Source organism: Heloderma suspectum, chromosome 4, assembly GCF_057233095.1.
Source record: "Heloderma suspectum isolate Gila_16-S chromosome 4, 16-S_ref, whole genome shotgun sequence".
Classification (NCBI taxonomy): Eukaryota; Metazoa; Chordata; class Lepidosauria; order Squamata; family Helodermatidae; genus Heloderma; species Heloderma suspectum.
Genome location: NC_139461.1, coordinates 36,701,671 through 36,722,707, shown reverse-complemented (window position 1 = coordinate 36,722,707; position 21,037 = coordinate 36,701,671). Strand labels below are relative to the sequence as shown.

The following is a 21,037-nucleotide window of genomic DNA, read 5'->3' as shown; positions in this document are numbered from 1 at the left end:
GTGTGGTGCCCAGAACTGGACACAGTACTCCAGATGAGGCCTAACCAGTGCTGAGTAGAGGGGAACTAGTACTTCCCGGGATTTGGAAGCTATGCTTCTATTAATGCAGCCCAAAATGGCATTTGCCTTTTTTGCAGCCACATCACATTGTTGGCTCATATTCAGCTTGTGATTGGCAACAATTCCAAGATCCTTCTCGCTTGTAGTGCTGTTGAGCCATGTATCCCCCATCTTGTAACTGTGCATCTGGTTTCTTTTTCCTAGGTGCAGAACTTGGCATTTATCCCTATTAAATGTCATTCTGTTGTTTTCTGCCCAGCACTCCAGTCTATCAAGATCACTTTGAATTTTGTTTCTGTCTTCCAAAGTCTTAGCTAATAAATATCAGAAAGAAAGGATGGAAGGAAGGAAGTTCCCTGCTCCAAAGACATTATAATCTAGGCCTTGATGGTGAGAGAGGCAGCAAAGACAAAGGCGGGGAAGGAAGAGATATTCAGCCTCAAAGCAGGGGTGGTGGACTACAACCCCCATCAGCTTTCACCAGCCTATCCAGTAGTAAAAGATGGTATGAGGTACAGTCCTACAGCATCTGAAGTGCCACATATTCCTTATCCCTGCCCTAGATGATGGGAAAAGTCATGAAAAAGATGTCAGCACCAATACATATACGAGAACACACATGGAGGGGTGGATAGACAGACTTCCAGTACGTAATTACATGGACTCTCTTTCTAGGTAAATGACAAAGCTCAAGGCCAAGTTCTACAAATAGCACAAATGGAGAGACTTTTTTTTTTTTTTTTTTTACAATTAACTGAGCACCCTAGATTTTAATGTGGCACTCATGGTCTTGGGCAGATTAGTGTGAAATTTAATTTCTGCTAATCTGTCCAAGACCAGGGAAGCACAAAATATTCTCTATGCAGTGTTTACCCACTTTTCCGAATATAGATATATGCATGAGCGACAAATCATGCAGCTTCAGGTTTACTAGAGTGAATATATATAGTCACATTAGGCATGGACTGAATTGCTTCATTTTTGTGAAATGGTAACAACAAGACTTTGACCGTTAGCAAAAGAATATGTTTTTACTTGATCTTTTAAAAAGAGAAAATAAGTTCAGATACTCCCTCCATCAACCCTTCCATACAAGACCTTAATTTAACTTAAATTCTATGAAATCTTAGACAAAATAGGTCTATCTATGTCCATTGGTAAGTGGAAACGCTACAGTCAGTGCTGAGTGATGTTAAGGCTCAGTGGACTCCTCTGCCCTCCCAGCTGCAGTGGGAGCAGCAACCTGGAGTGGCCATGATCCGTGGTGCCGGGCTCTTGGATTCTTGAGCTGACCCCAGGGTTAGCTGAAAAAAGGAGAGCAGCTTAGTACGTGGAGGGGGCAGAGCTGCAGGAAAATGTCCACAATATCTATTATTTGCCATGTTTGACCTTTGAATTATTGATATCATCCCTGTAGGAATATCCCCCCCCCCCCCCGTGTGAAGTGTGCAGCATCCATCACTGAAACTGGGTGCTGCTGTTGTTTCTACTATAGTGTGCTCAGTGCTAACATGTGAAAAAAAAAATGCTGTTTCTTTTATTTTAAGAAGTCCAAAAATGCAAACTGGGAGAGAATTTCTCAATGCATCAGTAGCTGCTTCTCAAAAGAAATGCTGACAAGAGTTGCTATTGTTAAAATAAAACAACATTTTAGTTTTGCATGCTGTATGAAATGGCACTCAATTTGTTCACCAATTTAAAAAAGCAGCGAGTGGCTCAAATAATGATAAAAGGATACATGGACTCAGAGCTGGTCAGCAGTAATGTTGGCAATCCAGTTACATGTAGAAATAGGGACTGTCCAGCTGCTTCCAATAATATTATGAGTTAGACTCATGTTTAGAGCCAAAGCTGGGCATGAGTGCTTTTCCATTAAGTGCCTGGCAGTATTCTACCTTGATTTTGCTATCCAGGGGTAATTTGCTCCCCAATTCTCTTGTTCAGTACCGTAAAGCAGGGTGTTGTGAAAGCTTTCTGAACAGCAGCAGGGGTGCTCTTTGTTGATAAACAGGTGTCCCTTGATTTTCAAACCATTTGGTTCTTTTCAAGTGTGACCCAAATCGGTCTCCTGAAACATTGTGGGAATGTATTTATCTGTTGGGCACCTCCTAACCTGCTATGGAGCTGTATGGTAAATGGGTGCCCAACCACATTCCAATGTGGTTGGCTTTGCTTCAACTAAAAAATTCAGCCCCCTTGGACTGGATCAGGGTCCTTGTGCTATGTTCAACCTCACAGGTAGAAAATCACCTCCTCTCATTCACAGTTAATCCAAAGAGCTGAGCTGTGACTTGAGACAATCATGTTGACAGGATAATGACATTGTTAACATTCAGTCTGTGACAAATGCAGATTTTAGTTCTGGCTCATACTGCAGGAGTTGTGGCTGTCTTTTATGATCTCCAGAGTCCGTGTTTTCCCCTGTTAATCACACATGGCCAGGTGACAAGCCCTCATTGTTTTTAAAAATTATACCCTTTTTTGTAGTGTTTTTATTTGAAACTCACATTCACTGCTTCTGTAGGTTGGTAGAGGTAGAGCCAAAGGGATAAAGGTATTTATTTATATGTATGACCTCCCACCCTATCTTGAAGTCTTAAGGTGGATAACAAATTAAAGGTAAAAGCAATTCAATTCTTCCACCCTTCTGAAAGCTTGATTCTAATTCCTGAAAGCTAACCCAAACTCATAGAACACTTTACAGCTTGTATTGAAAACTAACCCAAACTCATAGAACACTTTACAGCTTGTATTGAAAACTAACCCAAACTCATAGAACACTTTACAGCTTGTATTGAAAACTAACCCAAACTCATAGAACACTTTACAGCTTGTATTGAAAACTAACCCAAACTCATAGAACACTTTACAGCTTGTACTGAAAACTAACCCAAACTCATAGAACACTTTACAGCTTGTATTGAAAACTAACCCAAACTCATAGAACACTTTACAGCTTGTACTGAAAACTATGCTGGCTTTTACTGTCAGCAGAATCGTGTGTTAAAGCTTTGCCTGGACTGGACTGACCGACAACCTCTGTAGGGCAGCCTTTCCAACCTTGGGTTCCCAGATGTTGTGGGACCAGGATGTCAGAGATGATGGGAGTTGTATTCCAATATCTGGGGATCCAAGGTCGGGAAAGGCTGCCAGGGCATGGAGTTGGGCTGTGTGAGGCAGAGGTTCAAGCACAGCCACAGAGAAAGGTCAAATATGGCCCCTCTCAGCTTCATCAGGTGATGTGGCTGAGTGATTAGAGAACTGCTCTCTGGTTAGGGAACTGCTCTCTGGGGTTTGCAGTGCGGGTTTGAGTCCCAGGAGCTTCCTCTTTATTATTATTAGTTTTAACAGGAAGGTTGGACATTAGGAAAAATGTCTTCATGGTGAGAACAGTTCATCAGGGGTGGTAGGCTCTCCCTTACTGGGTGCAGTTGTTGGGAAGGTATCTGTTAGTGATGGTCTACCTCTGGATGTCCTGTACTGAGTATGGCATTGGACTGGATTACCTACAGGGACCACTCCAACTCTATGTTTACATCGGTAAAAATCCAAGCATACGGTACAATAGCATAGAGGGCTTCTCCCATATGGGGAGAGCTTCTAATTCCTTTCATTAAGCTTTTGGCACAAACCCTTAGTCCTCATACCTCACTGTAACTAGGGCTGGATGGATCCCTATATTTCTGTTCCATGTCAGTTTCATATTTATTTGTTCATAAATCCATTTCATCCCATTTCTGCACTAATCTGTGATTTTTTACAATGCATGAAAATGGATATTCTTTTTAGTGTATTTTCCATAAAATACACTTTTGTACACACTTTACCCTAAAGCTCGCATTGTATATATTTTATCCTAAAATAAAACATTTTTGTGTGACTTTAAACCTAAAATGCACACTATGGTACATTTTTGAGCAGAGAATTGTATTCGGACAATTCAGAAAATTACAAAAAATGAAGAATAACTGCATTCCCGCCTGAGTATTAGTCCGGGAAGTAAGAATCAGGCTGGTTCACTTAAAAAATGCAGACTGAATGAAATCCCCAAGTACATATAACTGAAATGAATACTAGCTGAACAACAACAACAAATGACATTTGTTTTCCTTTTTCAGGCTCTCGGTAAAGTTGCTAGTTTTCTCTGTTAAAATGTTCAGCTTTTGTTCCTCACATTATTGATATCCTCTATGTGTAATCACAAAAGGATACATGCTGAAAACACTGTGCAGTATCCAAGTGTGTCATTCCGCTTGCTCAAATGACACAGCGCTAGCAGAAACTAGATTCTGAATTATGCACAAGAAGAGAATCCAGCTAAAGTTATGTTTGTGCAACTGCAACTGAGCATTATGCTTGTGCAAGCATAATGCGCAACTGCTTGCACAATGGAAAGATTAGGTGGAACTCCGCTAAAGCTATTTGAGTTTGCAGAATGACACCATTGCATATTACCCATTGTATAATCTGATCAATGTCACTGGACATTTTGGCTTTCTGAATTTTACAGTGATCACATTACAAGCCACTAACCGAGTCTGAGTGTGGTGCCTAGTTGTCTATCCAAGAAAAAAGAATCTGAATTTCTTAGCAAGTTTTGATGTAAACATTCTTTTTATACAGACAGCAGAGTTGCACAATCCTTTGGCCCTGAGGGCCGGATTGGTGGGGGATGAACATGGGCACATACACATTACACACTGCTCACGCTCACCCCACCAACCACAGATCTTGGCCTTGGAACAACAACATCTGCTCCATTTCACAGCATCAAGGTGCCCAGCTCCCCCACTCCCCTCTCCTCCCCAGCCGCTCTAACCTGATCACCAAAAAGAGAGGAAAAAACACTCTAGGAATGGGCTTCATGCATAGAGCATCCCCAGAGCATCCTAGGAAGCTGGCGGGCTTCCTAGGATGCTCGAGGGACTCTCCAAGAATGAGGCTTCTATGGCAGGAAAGAGCCTGTTCCTAGAGTGCCCCCCCCCCAGTTTTATACCTTTTATGGCAGAGCGGGTGCTAGACAAGGCTTGGGGGGCTACCTTTTGCAGTCCTGTTCTTCAAGGTGAGTCCTAAATGGAAAACAGGGAGACAGAAAGAGAAACATTTCACCTCTGCAGTAAAAGAAGCCAAAAAGCCAGTTCTAAAATCTGACAGCTCCCCGGTTGCTTAAGGGCTGCAGGGATTCATGATGCCACAACCTATTATGACACTGGTACTAGGAAATAGTCCCAGGCACAGCATGTGACTAATCTATGAGCTGCATACAATTTATAGTCAGGGGAAAAGCTACAGTCAATTTCCTTTGCCCATTAAAATTTCCCCCCTCCTTGTGAGCGTCTTCTTAAAGAAAACCCAGTTACCTTGCTATGTGAAGGTTTAATTTGATATGAAGAAACCAAAAATGCATAAAAAGGAGATGGCCATTAATATCACACATATTAGTGAAAACTTACTCTACTGATAAATTGTTCTGTCAAGGCTGACTTCTGTGCAGGACTGAAAAGCTTGAAACTTTAAGGCTCAACCAAGCACTGACAGCAATCGCTACAGCACAGACTCTGGCGACTGACTTGAGGGATTAAAGCAGCAATCCTATGCACACTTACCTGAGAGTAAGTCCCATTGAACTCAAGGGGACTTACCTCCAAGTAGACATGTATAGGAGGATTGTGCTGTAAAGGCTTTGGGGAAGCGGGGTGGGGGAGAGACACACACTTCATGAGATATTTGTTTACAAGTTGCATGCACCTGCTTTCTCATTTAGGATTCCCTGATGTGTTGCATAGACCATCAAGAGGACTAATACAAAAGCAAAGGTTGCTGTATTATCCTTCATATGTTGTTTGATGATTGATTCTGCTATTTACTTTACATTTAATCTCAATTGGAGTTGAGTTTTTTAAAAGCTAAGATCTGTATTTTTCAAATGCTGTACTATTCCTGCTTTTCCCTTTAAATAATTACATTTCTCACATGTCATAGGTGTTCCATATGCCCAATTGTACCAAGAAGCAGATGGACCTAACATTAACACCATGCCTCTCAGCAGTTCCAGATATCATTGAACTTTCTGCCCTTAGCCAGGTGGTTTCCGGGAACAAGGATGACGTTTATGAGGTTCTGCTTATGGCAAATATACAAAGATACAAATGCAATTGGGACAGAGGATGCCAGGTGAATGGTACTCTCAAATCACTTGAAAACTCTCTTTTTTTCAAGTGAGTTTTGTGCGAAAACTGATGTTGATTTCATTAGGAAGGACTTCATCAAATAAGGTCATATACCCAATTGGATACACAGGCATCTAAGATGATGCACCTTTAGCACTGATTAGGGAGCAGCTTAACTGCTCCCCTAGTTTCTACATCCCATGGGCATGAATGGCTGATGCAATCAGCTTTTTATCAACCAAAATGCTGACTGTATTACCAGCAGTATGTTAGCAGCCACAGTAGCACATTCATGGAATGAGACCTGTCAGGGAAGCATTGCTGTTGTCCCCTAGAGTGTCTGCACTCTATCTGCTGCCATCTTGGATAGGCACCTCTGCACCAGTTTACCTGCTTCCTAAAGACAGCGTCACTGAAAACATTGTCAAAATGTCTCATTTTTCAGTGCTGAAAAAAAACCTGATGGCTATTTTGCAGTTCAACTAAAATGGAAGTCAGGAAAAAATTGTTTTGCCTAAGCCCTAGTTCTCCTAAATCCTTCCGGTGGCCTAGAAATCAAAATACAAATCTCCCAAAGTTAATTTCCCTTAACAATCTCCCAGGAATCAGTGGTATCAGATATTCTTTAGAAAATGATTTGTGACACAAAGAGAAAAATCAATCAATGATATTAGCGGTTAATGCTTATTTCTAAGTGCCTAACAGCACAATTCTGTTCAATGGGACTTATTCCCATGAAAATGTGTGTAGAATTGCAGCCTGTATTGCTTTAGAAGAGTTATATTTCTTTCCCTTTTTCCTGAATGGCTTTGTTCAAACAAATTTAAGAACAGAAGAACAAATGGGCCATATTTTTCCCCCAATCAATATTCACCTGGAAACTTGGTAACTAATACACTGTAGGTCTTTCTCAACCAGTCTGTTGACACAACGGTCAGCGTCAACAGTAGGTATGGTTGGGCACCTGCTGAGGGCTCACATCTCAGCAGGGCTCCACTGACAATGACTCCCATGTAGCCGATCATGCACTAGACCTTGTGTTTGTTTCTGGAGAAGTGGGGAGTGATCTGGAAGTCGGGGGTACATCCACCACCCCCTTGTCATGGTCAGATCACTATCTGGTGACGTTGGACTTCTCGGTTCCACAACCCCTCTGCAGGGGTGGAGGACCCATTAAAATGGTCCGCCCCAGGCATCTTATGGATCCAAATGGATTCCTGAACGCACTTGGGGATTCTCTGGGGCATGCCAACGGCCACTCGGTCGAGACCCTGGTGGGTGGCTGGAATGCCGCAATCACTGGGGCATTAGATCGGGTGGCTCCGAAACGCCCTCTCCCCCTGAACAGGGCTCGGACTGCACCATGGTTCAATCCACAGTTACGAGCTCTGAAACAGGAGGTGAGACGGCTAGAGCGCCGGTGGCGGAAGTCTCGCTCCAAAGACGATCAGACACGGGCTAGAGCTGTATCTTCAGCCTATCACGTGGCGGTGAAGGCAGCAAAAAAGGAATATTATGCTGCCTCCATCGCGTCTGCAGAGTGCTGTCCCAGGAGGCTGTTCCAAGTGGTCCGGAGCCTGGTCGGTCCTGTGGCTCCGGAACCACTGGAGCATTCTAAGGCCTCCTGTGAGGCCTTGGCAAGGCACTTTGCAGATAAAATTGATCAGATTAGGTGTGTTACTCTGCATGCTGTGGATACAGTTAGTGAGCAAGAGGCGGCCTGTGGCAAACCGGTTTTGTGGGATTGGTTCCAGCTTCTTCCTCCTGATGAAGTGGACAAGGTGCTTTCATTGGTATGGCCGACCGCCTGCTTACTTGATCCTTGCCCATCCTGGCTCATTATGAGCTGCAGAGAGAGACTGGGTGAGGGGATCAAGGCGGTGGTGAACGCCTCCCTTGAGGAAGGAGTGATGCCATCAGCCCTCAAGGAGGCAGTGATAAGACCGCTCTTAAAGAAGCCCTCCTTCGATCCTCAAGTTTTGAACAACTTTCGCCCAGTCTCAAATCTGCCATTTTTGGGTAAGGTGATTGAGCGGGTGGTGGCGGTGCAGTTGAAGGCACACTTGGAAGAAACTGATTATCTAGACCCATTTCAGTCGGGCTTCAGGCCTGGGCATGGCATGGGACAGAAACGGCCTTGGTCGCCTTGGTAGATGATATGAGGAGGGCTCTGGATAAGGGTGAATGCTCCTTCCTTGTTCTCCTCGACCTCTCAGCGGCTTTCGATACCGTTGACCACGGTATCCTCCTGGACCGCCTGGAGGAGTTGGGCATTGGGGACACCGTATTGCAGTGGTTCCGGTCCTTCCTCTCTGGCAGGTACCAGAGGGTAGCACTGGGAGAGGAGGTTTCGGACCCGTGGCCACTTACTTCTGGGGTGCCACAGGGTTCCATCCTCTCCCCGATGCTATTGAACATCTATGTGAAGCCGCTGGGGGCTATCATCAGGAGGTTTGGGGTGCAGTGTCATCAATATGCGGATGACACGCAGCTCTACCTCTCGTTCAAATCTTCACCAAGGTTGGCCGTAGAATCCCTGTCCAAATGTCTGGAGACGGTGAGTGGCTGGATGGGGAGGAATAGGCTGAAGCTGAACCCTGACAAGACCGAGGTACTTTTGGTGGGAGACAAGAGGAGGCTGGGGGATGTTGACCTGGTGTTGAATGGGGTACGGCTACCCTTGAAAGACCAGGTCCACAGCCTGGGGGTCATTTTGGACTCCCAGCTGTCCATGGAGGCTCAGGTGTCAGCTGTGAGCCGGACAGCACTGTATCAACTCCATCTGATACGGCGGCTGTGCCCCTTCCTTCCCGACCATCTGCTCCCATCGGTAGTACATGCCCTGGTCTCCTCTCGTTTAGACTACTGTAATGCGCTCTACGTGGGGTTACCCTTGAAGACGGTTCGGAAACTGCAGCTGGTACAGAACGCGGAGGCTCGCCTGATTAAAGGCAGCCGCCGGTGAGATCACATCACTCCAGTGCTGAAGGAGTTGCACTGGTTACCAGTGGTTTTCCAGGCTAAATTCAAGGTGTTGGTTTTGACCTTTAAAACCCTATATGGTTCCGGCCCAGCCTATCTTAAGGAGCGCCTCCAGCAGCACCAGACAGGCTGCTTAACAAGATCAGCCTCGGATGGCCTTTTCTCTGTCCCATCAGCCAGGACAGCTAGACTGGTGGGGACGAGGGAGAGGGCCTTTTCTGTGGTGGCCCCCACTCTGTGGAACTCCCTCCCTAGGGAACTCCGTCATGCCCCCTCTTTAATAAGCTTCCGTCGTGCATTAAAAACATTGTTGTTCAGGCAGGCATTTGGGGTGGGTTAGGGTATTTTAGAAAATGTTTTTATTGTAGAATTTTATTGTTTTAAACTGTTTTTATTGTATGTTGTACATCGCCCAGAGTGGCTGGGTGACCAGCCAGATGGGCGATTAATAAATTTAATAATAAATAAATAAATAGGCCCCTGGACTTGCTCCTCTTCTTCACCATTCACCTGCTTGTTCACTTTGCCTCTTACTCTGGCCCAGACAACGGTGATGGTTGTGAGAAGAAGGAGCAGGAGATGCCCCGGCCTACTTGCACACCAGCTCTCTGCCTGTCAAGCAAGCAAGTGGTAGCAATGATGAGAAAGAGGAGGAGGCGCAAGAGCAGCTGGTGACAAAGGTGGTGAGAAGGGAGAGCCACTGAGGGAGGGGGCCCATTGAGGGTTCCTTGCCCAAGGGCCCTCAAAAACACAGAGTCAGCACTGAGGCACACCTACTTTGAAGTCCTTTGAAAGCTGTGATCAGGCAGCTAATTGTTCTGAAAAAGGAGCACTAGGCCACCCTTGGTTCATTTATTCATGACCAAGTCTCTTTCAGGAGTCTCCGGGGCTAGTTTAATAGGGACCTTGACTTTTCTTGTTGCAGCCTCTGGTCTCCCATGTACAAGCAGCATGGCCTGCCAACAAGTTTTAAGGCCAACTATAGTTAGATTTTTCATTTAAATTTTGGCAGAGTCCAAACTCATTCCTCTTACTTCCAAGTACTATTGCCATTGTATTAAAAAAAAAAGAGAGAGACTAAATTTGTTGCTGAGTTACTTACTGCCCAGAAAATCCAGCTGAAACCTCTGACTGCCAAATCTGCGGATTCAGTATTGGGCCAGGGACTTTAAATAGCTTTTGCTACTGAGGATTTTCTGCTGTTCTAGAAAGGGGAGGGGGGAGACCCAAAGAGGCACAATAAAGCTTCGGTTTGAAGGATTGGACATGGATTGTTAGAAACTGAAAATTGCCACTTCTGGTATGGTTACTACCTATCCAGCTTTTATGACTGGATCATCTGTTTTTAAGTCTAGATTTGGTTGCCTGGTGTCAAGGATAAATAAAACTAATTTTGATCTTTCAACTGACACAGAAAGGAAGTCAGGTTTCCTTATTTTTCATTATTTTAAATATGCAGTGTATTATTTCATTATTTCCCTGTCAAGAACTTGGGGCAAATGAGATTCTTGTAGAGTGGAATTCAGGCAGCTGGACAAGGAAAGACAAGCAGGGATGAAGAACCAAACAGACAAGAGCTAACAAGGCAATTCTTTTAAAGGTCTCTTCCAAGTTGTTCAGACAACAAGGAAGAAGTAATTACATATGGGTAGGAAAGGACAGAAATGTCCCCACAGCGAAACTTGAGGCAAACTTTGCAGGTCTTTCCTCAGGTAAAAAGTGTGAGGAACTTTAAGGGAATAAAGAAAAAAAGAAAAGAAAATGCTGATAAGACTAGTGACATTTCTCAGGGATTTGTGCACTAAGTTCTGCCTGGATTTCAGCTGAAGGAAAATCTGAAAAATCCAAAACTATTTCCTGTGACAAAAAAGGATTTTAGAGGGAAGCCAAACAAAATTAAAATTAAATAAGTCTAATGAAAACTCTGGGGAGTGTTTCTGTGTGTTCACATATCTGTTATTGTGAAGTGGTTGGTGCATAACAGTCACTACAGATAGTATAGACTGTAAGCAGGTGGCATAACTGCAGTTTCTAGTTCTGGATTCTAACTTCTGAGAATAGTGGCTATAACAGATGTGAAAGTTAGTGCCCTTTTTCCAATGGGGTGTGTGTATGTGTGTGCAATTAGGAGAGGAAGCCATTTTGAAGGGCACACAAAATGGGGAAGAGGAGGACGCTCTCACTGATGCTCTGAATTCTGTAAGGGCCAGTTTAGACTTGGCCTAATTTGTGTACTGGGGAGACAGAGGAAGAGCCTATACATTCAGACTATCACATGGAGGTTGCTGGAAACAATCTCTGTGTGACAGTTGCTTGCTTCACATAACAGACATAATCTGTAGTGCAAGGGCCCGCAACAGAGCACCCACAAAACTCTCCTGAAACTGCCCCCTTCAAGAAAAGAGTTTTAAGAAAAAAATTAGAAAATGATAGGGCAGTCTTCTTTTGCTCTTTCTGGCCTGTCGCCTGGGTCTTTCTATCCCCTCTACCCCTTTGCCTTGCTCTCCCTTCCAGCCTCTAGCCTCACTATTTCTTTCCCCTGCCACCTCTTTAGCTCGCTGATTCTTCCCCGCATAGCCTCTAGCCTTGCTCTTACTCTACTCCCTTGCTTTGCTGTTTCTCCTCCCTCCAAGCCTCTAGCTTCACTATTTCTCTCCCCACCTCTTTACCTCACTGTCTTTCCCGTACCAATCTCTAGTCTTGCTTTTTCTTTCTCCTCTACCTGTTTGCCTTGCTTTTTCTCTCTCCCTCAGCCTCTAGCCTATGTCCCTCCCTGCCACCTCTTCAGCTCAGTGTTTTTCCCTCTCCTGGCCTCTAGCCTTGCTCTTTCTCAGCCCCTTTGCCTTGCTGTTTCTCTTCCACTCCCAGCTTCTAGCGTCACTATTTCTCTCTCACCTAGCCCTGACATCGTAGTTCACTTTTGACTAGCCAGGCCGCCACGGCAGTCATTACGTGACTAGCCACATCTCTGTGGGAGCCATTTTGTGGTGACACCCACAGCAGTTTCTCAAATTCCCTGATTCTGGGGACCCCTGCTGTAGTGTTTCATTACATGGACCACTGCCATTGCATGGAGAATTTCTACACTCCCACTACCTGCCATCGAAAACATTCATCCATTGGCATGGAGAATCCTGATTTTGCAGGAGCACTCCAACAGGTTTTGTGGAGGGGCCATCGCTCAGAGGTAGGGCCACATAGGATGCCTGCAAAAGGTCCAGGTTCAATCTTTGCTATATCCAGTTAAGGGATCGCACCCTCATGTCCTGCATGTGGGCTTCCCATAGGAATCTGGCTGGTCGCTCTGGAAACAGGAAGCTGGACAAGGTCAGCCTTTGGTCTGATCCAGCAGGGCTCTTTTGATGATAAGGTAGCAGGTGGGAATGACCTCTGCCCAAGTGAGTGCCAGGAAGTGTAGATCAGGAGTGTTGAACTTCTTTCAGCCTGAGGGACATATTTCATTTTGGAGAGGCTCCCAGGGGCCAGATTTCAGTGGTTGGTAGAGCCAAAGGAAAATGGGGTGGGGCCAAAGGCAACCATATTTTGGCTTAAAGCTGATATTGCCATTAACTAAGTCCCAGGTCATAGTCTGAAGGCACATGAGGCAGCCACGTTGCTGAAGCTAAGCAGGTCTGGGTCTGGTCAGTGCTTGGAGGGGAGACCACCTGGGAACCACATGTAGCCACCTTGAGTTCCACAGTGGAAGAAAGGTGGGGTATAAATGTAATGAATAATAAATAATAACTACGCCTTAGGAGAGGTATTGCAAACTTTTAGAATGGGGAAAAAACAGAAGCAGGGAAACCAGCAAACTATTGGTGGCTCAGGGAAAGGGAGAGCAGGGGAATTGCCATCTCAGGAACCTCCGGGAGGTCAGATTGGGACTTAGGAGGGCCAGATTTGGCCCCAGGGCTGAGGTTTCCCACCCCTGGTGTAGACAGTACTGGGCTAGATGGACAAATAGTTTGACTTGGAATCAGGAAACTTCCTGTGGTCTGTGTGGAGAGCCAGTAATGCATATCTTGGCCGCTATGTGGAGCTACTAGGCAGAAGCTGTTTCTATGGCATGTGGTGGCTTCTGTGTAAAAACCAGCCCCATTAATTATTTCTTTGCTATAGAATTGGGTTTGAGTAGCTGGTGGGAAGCTGGGAGAGGCACCAGGGGAAAGGAAGGAAGAAACACCTATTAAGTTAGTGAATAGAAGCCTAGACAGCTCCTATTCCCATGAAACACATGGACATCAAGTGGTGGGGTTGGGGAGCCATGAAACATCGGTGGCAGGCCCCACTGGCCTTTCCGTGTTGGATATTGCATGGAGGGGCCTGGTGAGCTGGCCAGACACCAGGGGCAAGGAACAGCAATATGCTTTAGCACTCAGTAATTGCAAAGCAGCTAAGCCAAACTTGTGTGCTAGGAATAACCTTGGCTGAGATGGATGGAAGGGCAGAATCAGGTGGGCTGGGAAAAGGTGCATGACAAATGCCATTTATCACATAGCTGTGCAATCTATCACAGGGCTATCTTTTAGCGACATCCCGAGAGTTGGACCCATGTCCATCTTGGCTGGCTAACTAACACCAGCACAGAAAGCAGAGCGTTAATCTATCTATTCATGCCAGAAGCCACAGAGGTATCAAGGCTGACAACAGATTTACAAATAAACAGCATAGATACTTGCAGGATACCATGCCAGGGTGTGATCTGAAATTACTAGCTGACAGATACCTGGCGGCGGTGGTGGAGGTTGTATTAAATTATGATAAAGTTGTAATCCAGACTGAGCAAGAGTTGCCATTTCAGATTTCATTGCAGGGTGGGATGCAAAGAGATTGTAGTAAGGGCCAAAAGAGACTTTTAATGGGTGTCTTAACAGCTATGTCTTTCTTAAATGTTTACTCTGAAGTGCAGGACCCCCACCATAAAGCAAATGATGCCCCTGGTCTGTGCATCTGAGTGAATGCTCTTGCCTCAGTACCTTTCCACAAATGTCCCAGGACTTGTTTAAGGGAAACAGCAATAAGCAGGCAGGCATTTGGTTAGTAAGCAGCCACATTTATTTTAACTATCTGGAAAATATATGCACAATTGATAAGAGGTCACAGAATTTGGCTGTTGTTGGTACAGGATTTCAGTTCCTTTGGTGCAGAATTCTGAAAAATGTTTTTGCAGATAGTAGAAGAATTCTGTGAGCAGGTGAAATTGCCTCATGACAGATTTCAGTGTCAGCATGTGGCCTGCTATTTGAAGGCCTTTTGCAAAATGCCAGCTTAACCTGGCCAACTTTTATTTTTCATATGTGTATCTTACAGTCAATCTGAGCATGCAAAATATTACACCTGAAGCAAATATCTGTGGTTTGTGGCATTGGTGGGGAGTCGAAAATGCTTCTGGAGATGAGAAGGGAGTTTGGGGCAAAATTCGCATGTTTGTTTTTTAATTTACATTTTTACAAAGTGGTGAGGATTTCTCTCCTTTGCCCCCTCCACTCAAAAAAAAAAAAAAAAGTGCTGCAAGTGATGTCTTGAGATGGAGCTTGGCAGCTGTACTGCTCTTCCTATTCAAATGGGGTCCAGAATGCCCATGGGGAAATATGCTTCATCATCATGTAGTATAGTTCCCACAAGGCATAGCATCTAACTGCATAGGAACAACAGCATGGCTGCATATAGCTGCACACCAAGGCATCATTTGCAGCAACAGTAAGTGGAAAGGGGGGGCAAAGAAACCCTTAAAACCTCATAAAAATTTCAATAAAGAAGTCAAAACCCCCGCCCAAAATTGCTGCAAAGAAGTGCCAAGGGCGGGTGGGGGGGACTTGCAGTTTATCTTTACAAAACATAAATTCAGCTGCCTGTAATTAACGTTTGGCCACAAGAGGGCACCAATTCAATATATTCTATTCACTATACAAGATGCAAACACTGCTTATATCAGAATGAATGAACAGTACCACTAGAAATGGCTGGGAATGAGTCTGTTCCCTCTATAGGGAACAGGGAGTTATTCTGTATTTGCCTAATAGATGAGCTGTACAACTTTTCATAAAGAATTGCAAACTGATCCTAACCATGTATAGGATTATGGGTTAAGTGTTCCTTCTGTGCCAGCTGTGAGATGTTTAAGAAACTTCAGACCTGTCTCCTTCACATAAAAGGTTTGTCCACCCACACACAATATTTAATTTTAAAATTCACTGTACATTAAAAGAATCAAGCATATGTTATTTATTCATTTGTTTGATTTGTATCCTGCCTTTCTAAAAAAAGGAAAAAAAGGCATTCAAGGCTCTACATTAGCATCATAACGTCTGAAATAGAGTGTTAGTATTTGCATTAAGCAGCATTACCGAATAGGTTGTGCACATTTAATGTTCCTGGATCTGGCCATTGATACATTTACATCTTAAGCACGTAGATTGTTTATATCTACACCCTATCCCATACCAAGGTCTTAAGGCACTTTATAGCAAGTTCACATGCAGATGTCACTGGGACCCTGGCCGAAGCGCTGGCTGGAGCTCTTCTCTAAAGCCAGAAAGCCAGCTTTGGGCGTCCTTTGCCTTCCCCGCATGTTGCCTGGGGCTGGCTACAGGGAATATACAACGCCCCTGCTAAAACAGCATCACTGGCTCCCAGTCTGTTTCCAGGCACAATTCAAAGTGCTGGTCATGACCTATAAAGCCCAATACAACTTGGGTCCAGGTTATCTGAAAGACCATATTCTCCTCTATAGCTTGCTCATGCCCTGAGATCTTCAGGGGAGGCCCTTCTCGCGGTCCTGTAACCATCACAGGCTCGCCTGGGGGGAATGCGGGAGAGGGCCTTCTCAATGGCTGCCCCAAGGCTCTGGAATTCCCTTCCCAGGGAGGCGAGAGTGGCACCCCCCTTGGTATGTTTCCTCAGGCAGGCAAAAACTTTTTTGTTCCGGCAGGCTTTGGGGATAGATAGTCTGGACCTGTGAGAATATGATGGAATATTGTTTATATTGTTGCTGTTTAAATTCTGATATTTTATACAATTTTAATATTATTGATGATTTAATTATATTTTTAACTTTTGTGTATTTCTGTTTATATGTTTTAACTGTATATGTTTAAATGTTGTGAAGCTGTCTTGAGTCCCAGTATTGGAAAAAAAGGTGGGATGATGATAATAATGGAGAACACACACTTGGCTGACGTTTGCAGGCACCAGCTGAGCCCCAACCTCGGGACTCGGACAGCTCCTGTAAGAACTGACCAAGTGTGCAGTTCTGCAGAAAAGCCTCCCTGACCAAAGTGCTGCTTGGGGGGCCATTCCTCCCCCTGGCCCTTTAGCTGGGAAGCTGGCTTTGCTGTGTGCTGGCTTCCCTTGGCTAGGGAAAGCCTGAAGTTTTCACTGCTCCGTACCTTCTCCCATTGGAGAGGATGCAGGGCAGGGAAATCTTGCCCTCCCAAATTCAGAGGGGAAATAAGCGGAAGCCTATCCCGCCTTCTCCCCCAAACCTCTGGTAGCCTGAAGCTGGGGCTTCAGGTAGGGGGCAATGATTCACCTGAGGCCCCGCAGCCCAGATGGGCCAGCCTAAGGGGCCAAATTGGCCCACAGGCTGGAGGTCCCCCATCCCTGATGTACACAATGATTTACAAAGAGCAGGCATGGCAATTCCCTACCCCGAGAGGCCTACGATCTAAAATAGACACAACAGAGGAAGGGGGAAATGGGGAAACAGGGGGGAAAGACCTATAAAGCCTCAGGAATACAATACCTGATGGAACACCTTTCCTGGCACGAACCAACCTGTTCACTATGTTCAGCATCTAAGGCCCTCTTGTGGGTGTCTCATCTGATGGAGGCCTGGAGGATGGCAACAAGGGAGAGGGCCTTTTGGTGATGGCCCCCAATTATGGAATGATCTCCCTGACAAGGCCCACCTGGCGCCAACATTTGGCACCAGGTTAAAACTGTCCTCTTCTCTCAGACATTTGGCAGCATACAATGAGTTTTAATCAAGTCCTGGATGGTCTTTAGTTGATTGTTTAAAAATAGTTTTTAGGTATATGTTTTCTGTCTCTGTGTTATCTGTTTATATGCTCTTACGTCAATGGTTTTGTACTTTGTATAATGTATTTTTCATGGTTTTAATTTTTGTGAACTGCTCAGAGAGCTTCACCTATGGGGCGGTATAGAAATACAATAAATGAAATGAAATAGTATGGGATTATTTAAATTACACATACTTTGCCTTAGTTAAAATAAGGTATGGAGACATTCTTATGAGATTCTCACCTCATGACTAACCAAGAAATTGCACATATTCTGCCTGCATGTGTCCTCGCTGTAAAGTCTGTAAAAAGAGTCTGTAAACTTGGGGTAAGCTGGTCAAACATCATAAACTGGCAGAGAAATGTCACTTGCCCCCCCCCCCAATTATCCTGCCTGCTCTCCAGTAACAAGCCTTAAGTTCTGCACAAGTTTTAAATTTGCAACCTGCTTTTCAAACACTGGTTTCTCCAAATTAAAAGGTAGCGTCTTTCTTGCATTATGCTTCTTATTCTGTACCAGTACCGTGGCTTCTAGGGCTTTTACGCCTCCGATGCAAACCACTCCTGTGGGGTGTGAGAGAACTGTGTTAGGAAGGTTTTGAATGGTTTAAGATGTGCTGCTGTAGTGATTTCATACATCCACTGGATGGTGCTACTGAACTTTGTTTGGAACAATGCACAGCAGGACAGGAGTGTGAGTGTGTGTGCATGATGTGTGTGTAGGAAGTAGAATTAAAGAAACGTGGAATGAAGAGGAAAGAGGACACTCTGGCCCACATATATGAGATATATATATATATATATATGAAAGATGCTGGGTTATATTCACTTACGAAGTACAGTCACAAGATTTCCTGACAAGTATAAATGGAGCTTAATTGCAGCGAACAAAGCCTTCATAAAAGTTATTGCCAGAATGTGCAACTGACTAGGATAGGTATCTAACAGATCTACAAGAGAGTAGCTTAAATTGTGTTTTTTAAAGCAGGGAATTCAACCTTTTCAATTTTGAACAAAGGATCCTATTCTGTCCAAATCTCATCTAGATTAAAGCTATCCATTTTGGACTAAATAATGTAAGTAGGAGTAGTGTTAAATAAAAACAGAGGGCAGGCCCATTGTTTTACTGTCTGAAGATCAAAAAGGCAGAGGAGACAGACCTCATGTGCTGTCACTCATCCCGAGACTGAATGGGTAGAAGGAAAAGACTCTCCGATGTACAAGAAAGAGCACAAATCGGAATGCTGACATATTGCCTTCTTTGTACTTAAGTTTTTTAGGTCGCTGTCCTTTTCTGGTAATGCCGGAAATTATCCAAGTATTAATATAATCCACCACACTCGCACAAAAGTCTCCACTGAATAGGAGGACATTAATAGCTAACAAACGTTGTGCAAAAAAAAAAAAAAAGGTCCTTGGGATTCTGGCCCCGGTTGTTGGCAGACATTTTAAAAATGTTTTATTATTTGTTTTAGACGTGTATGCCTTGCTACTCATCTCAAAGGACTCACAGAGCGGATAACAAATATGCTAACACAAAACAGTGCAATCCTATATAGGTCTGCTGAGACGAAATCAGCTTGGCTTACAATGGGATTTACTCCCAAGATTAGCATGTATAGGGTTGCAGCCTAAAATATGCAAATTGGTCTAAAACATAGCAAAAACACAGCAGGGAACTAGCAATTAAAACAGAAAGCTTAACAAAATACACATAAGAATTAAAAAAATCTTTAAAAACCCTGGGTGAATAAAAGCTATTCACCTGAAACCAAAAGGACATGAAACTCAGTGCCAGGTAAGCCTCCCTGGGGACAGCAATGCATTCCAGAGTTTGGGCACCACAACCAGAAAGGCCCTATTCGTGTCTAAAGGCAGGGAGGGGGGGAGTATCCAGAGAAGACCCTCTGAGAATGAACGTCTGGTCCACTTCAGGGGGAGTAGGTGGTTCTTAAGGGATCTGAACTCTAAGTTGTTTAGGGTTCTAGGGGTTAAAACCATCACCTTGAATTGTGCTAGGAAAAGGGACCAGGTGCCAGCACAGCATTTTAAGGACTGGAGAGATGTGGCCATTGTGTTTATCTTGCAATTACATATTGGGGGATGTTGGGATTGTAGGACTGGAGAAAACATCTTGTGGACTGCAGGGGTATTGTTTTTTTTAACAAGTTTATTCATAATAAACTTATAATAAATAAAATATATTTCTGTCTTTACTGCATTACATAAGTGCACCAAATTGGCACCGGTCACTTCATCGCAACTTCATAAACAAAACAAAGGAACTACAAACGAGATGGGTCCCTAATACTAGTGTATGACTGCTGATTCATGACCATAACTTCCAAAGGTTATTTTCTCCAGTCTCCTACATTAAGCCAAGGCTCTATACATTTCCTGTATGTACACTGGCTGGCTTTCACTTGTACAGCCATTATTGAGGACAGATTCCATTGATTTCCTCCCCACCCCCACTCCTAACTTTTTTTTTTTTTTTTTTTGCTTTATGTTGTAAAAAGGTAAAGGTGTCCCCAACCAGTCGTGTCTGACTCTGGGGTGCGGTGCTCATCCCCGTTTCTTAGCCGAAGAGCCAGCGCTGTCCGAAGACGCTTCCATGGTCATGTGGCCAGCATGACTGAACACCGAGGTGCACGGAACGCTGTCACCTTTCCCGCCGAGGTGGTACCTATTTATCTACTTGCAATTTCTTGCTTTCCAACTGCTAGGTTGGCAGGAGCTGGGACTGAAGACGGGAGCTCACTCCGTCACACGGCACTCGGGTCTTGAACTGCTGTCCTGCCGACCTTCCGGTCTGCAGTTCAGCGTCTTAACCACTAAGCCACCGCGGCCCCTTACATGTTGTAGTCCCACAGTAATATGTGGTTTTCTGAATGTTCCACCAGAAGCCTGACAATACTTGTTCATCATCACTTGAGTTCATGTCTGACAAACCATTCTTATTATTTTATCCTTAATTATTGCTGGAATTTATAGACCATCTTTCTAAAGAAAATTCAAGGCAGCTTACAATAAAAACAGAAATACACAGCAAAATAGTGAATTTACAACAACAAAATCCACCCCCAAACAAACAAATGCAGACTAAAAATGGCAGTAGTAGCACAGACCTATTAATATCTTCTTCTTTTTTTTAAAGCACACTAAAATAAAACCAATATTCTTTGCCTGTCTAAAAGCAAGCAGAAATGGGGACAGTCTGAACTCTTTCAGGAGGCTATTTTGGGTACCATAGTTGAAAGGTCTTATTTTGGTACCTATCCTGCTGAATGTCTAATGGAGGGGAAACCCAAAGTCGGGTCTCAAAAGTAGAATGAAGTTCCCAGGTAGGTTCATATTGGGAAGGGTGATTCTTGAATTATTCAGATCCCAGACTATTTAGGGCTTTAAAGGTCAAGACTAGCGACTTGAATTGAAACTGGAAGAAAATTTACACCAATCTCTAAGGGCTAGGCTGACCATACATACCGTTTTAAACGGGACAGTACCATTTTTTTCATATTTCCCGACCGTCCCGTTGTTTAAGTATGTCAATTTTGTCCCATTTTTAATTTTTTGTAAAAAAACTGAACACGTTCATCATAAGGCCCTATGCTAATCAATGTGTGCAGTAAAGCTACTCGTGTGACGAAAGAGGAAGTTCCATTTACTTTATCCAGTCAGGGCCAGGCTTCTTGACCTAGCGGCGATCAGACGCCTCCCTCTTGCTTGTCTGCAGTGGCGGGGAATTCAAGAGGCGGTCGCTAAGCCCCATTCAGCCTGTGGGAGCCAGGAGGGTGAGTCTTA

General features: G+C 44.3%; 1 long non-coding RNA gene across 1 annotated transcript in view; it reads right to left on the bottom strand.

Annotated features, from left to right (window-relative positions):
* Positions 1 to 806: 806 nt before the first annotated feature.
* Positions 807 to 21,037, bottom strand: part of LOC146346701 (uncharacterized) — a 47,831-nt gene continuing 27,600 nt past the window's right edge. Inside the window, exons 4-5 of the long non-coding RNA XR_014790018.1 lie at positions 5,100 to 5,129; positions 807 to 1,364 (exon numbers count right to left, since the gene is read on the bottom strand). This is a non-coding gene — a long non-coding RNA (uncharacterized LOC146346701). The remainder of the gene's footprint in view (positions 1,365 to 5,099; positions 5,130 to 21,037) is intronic.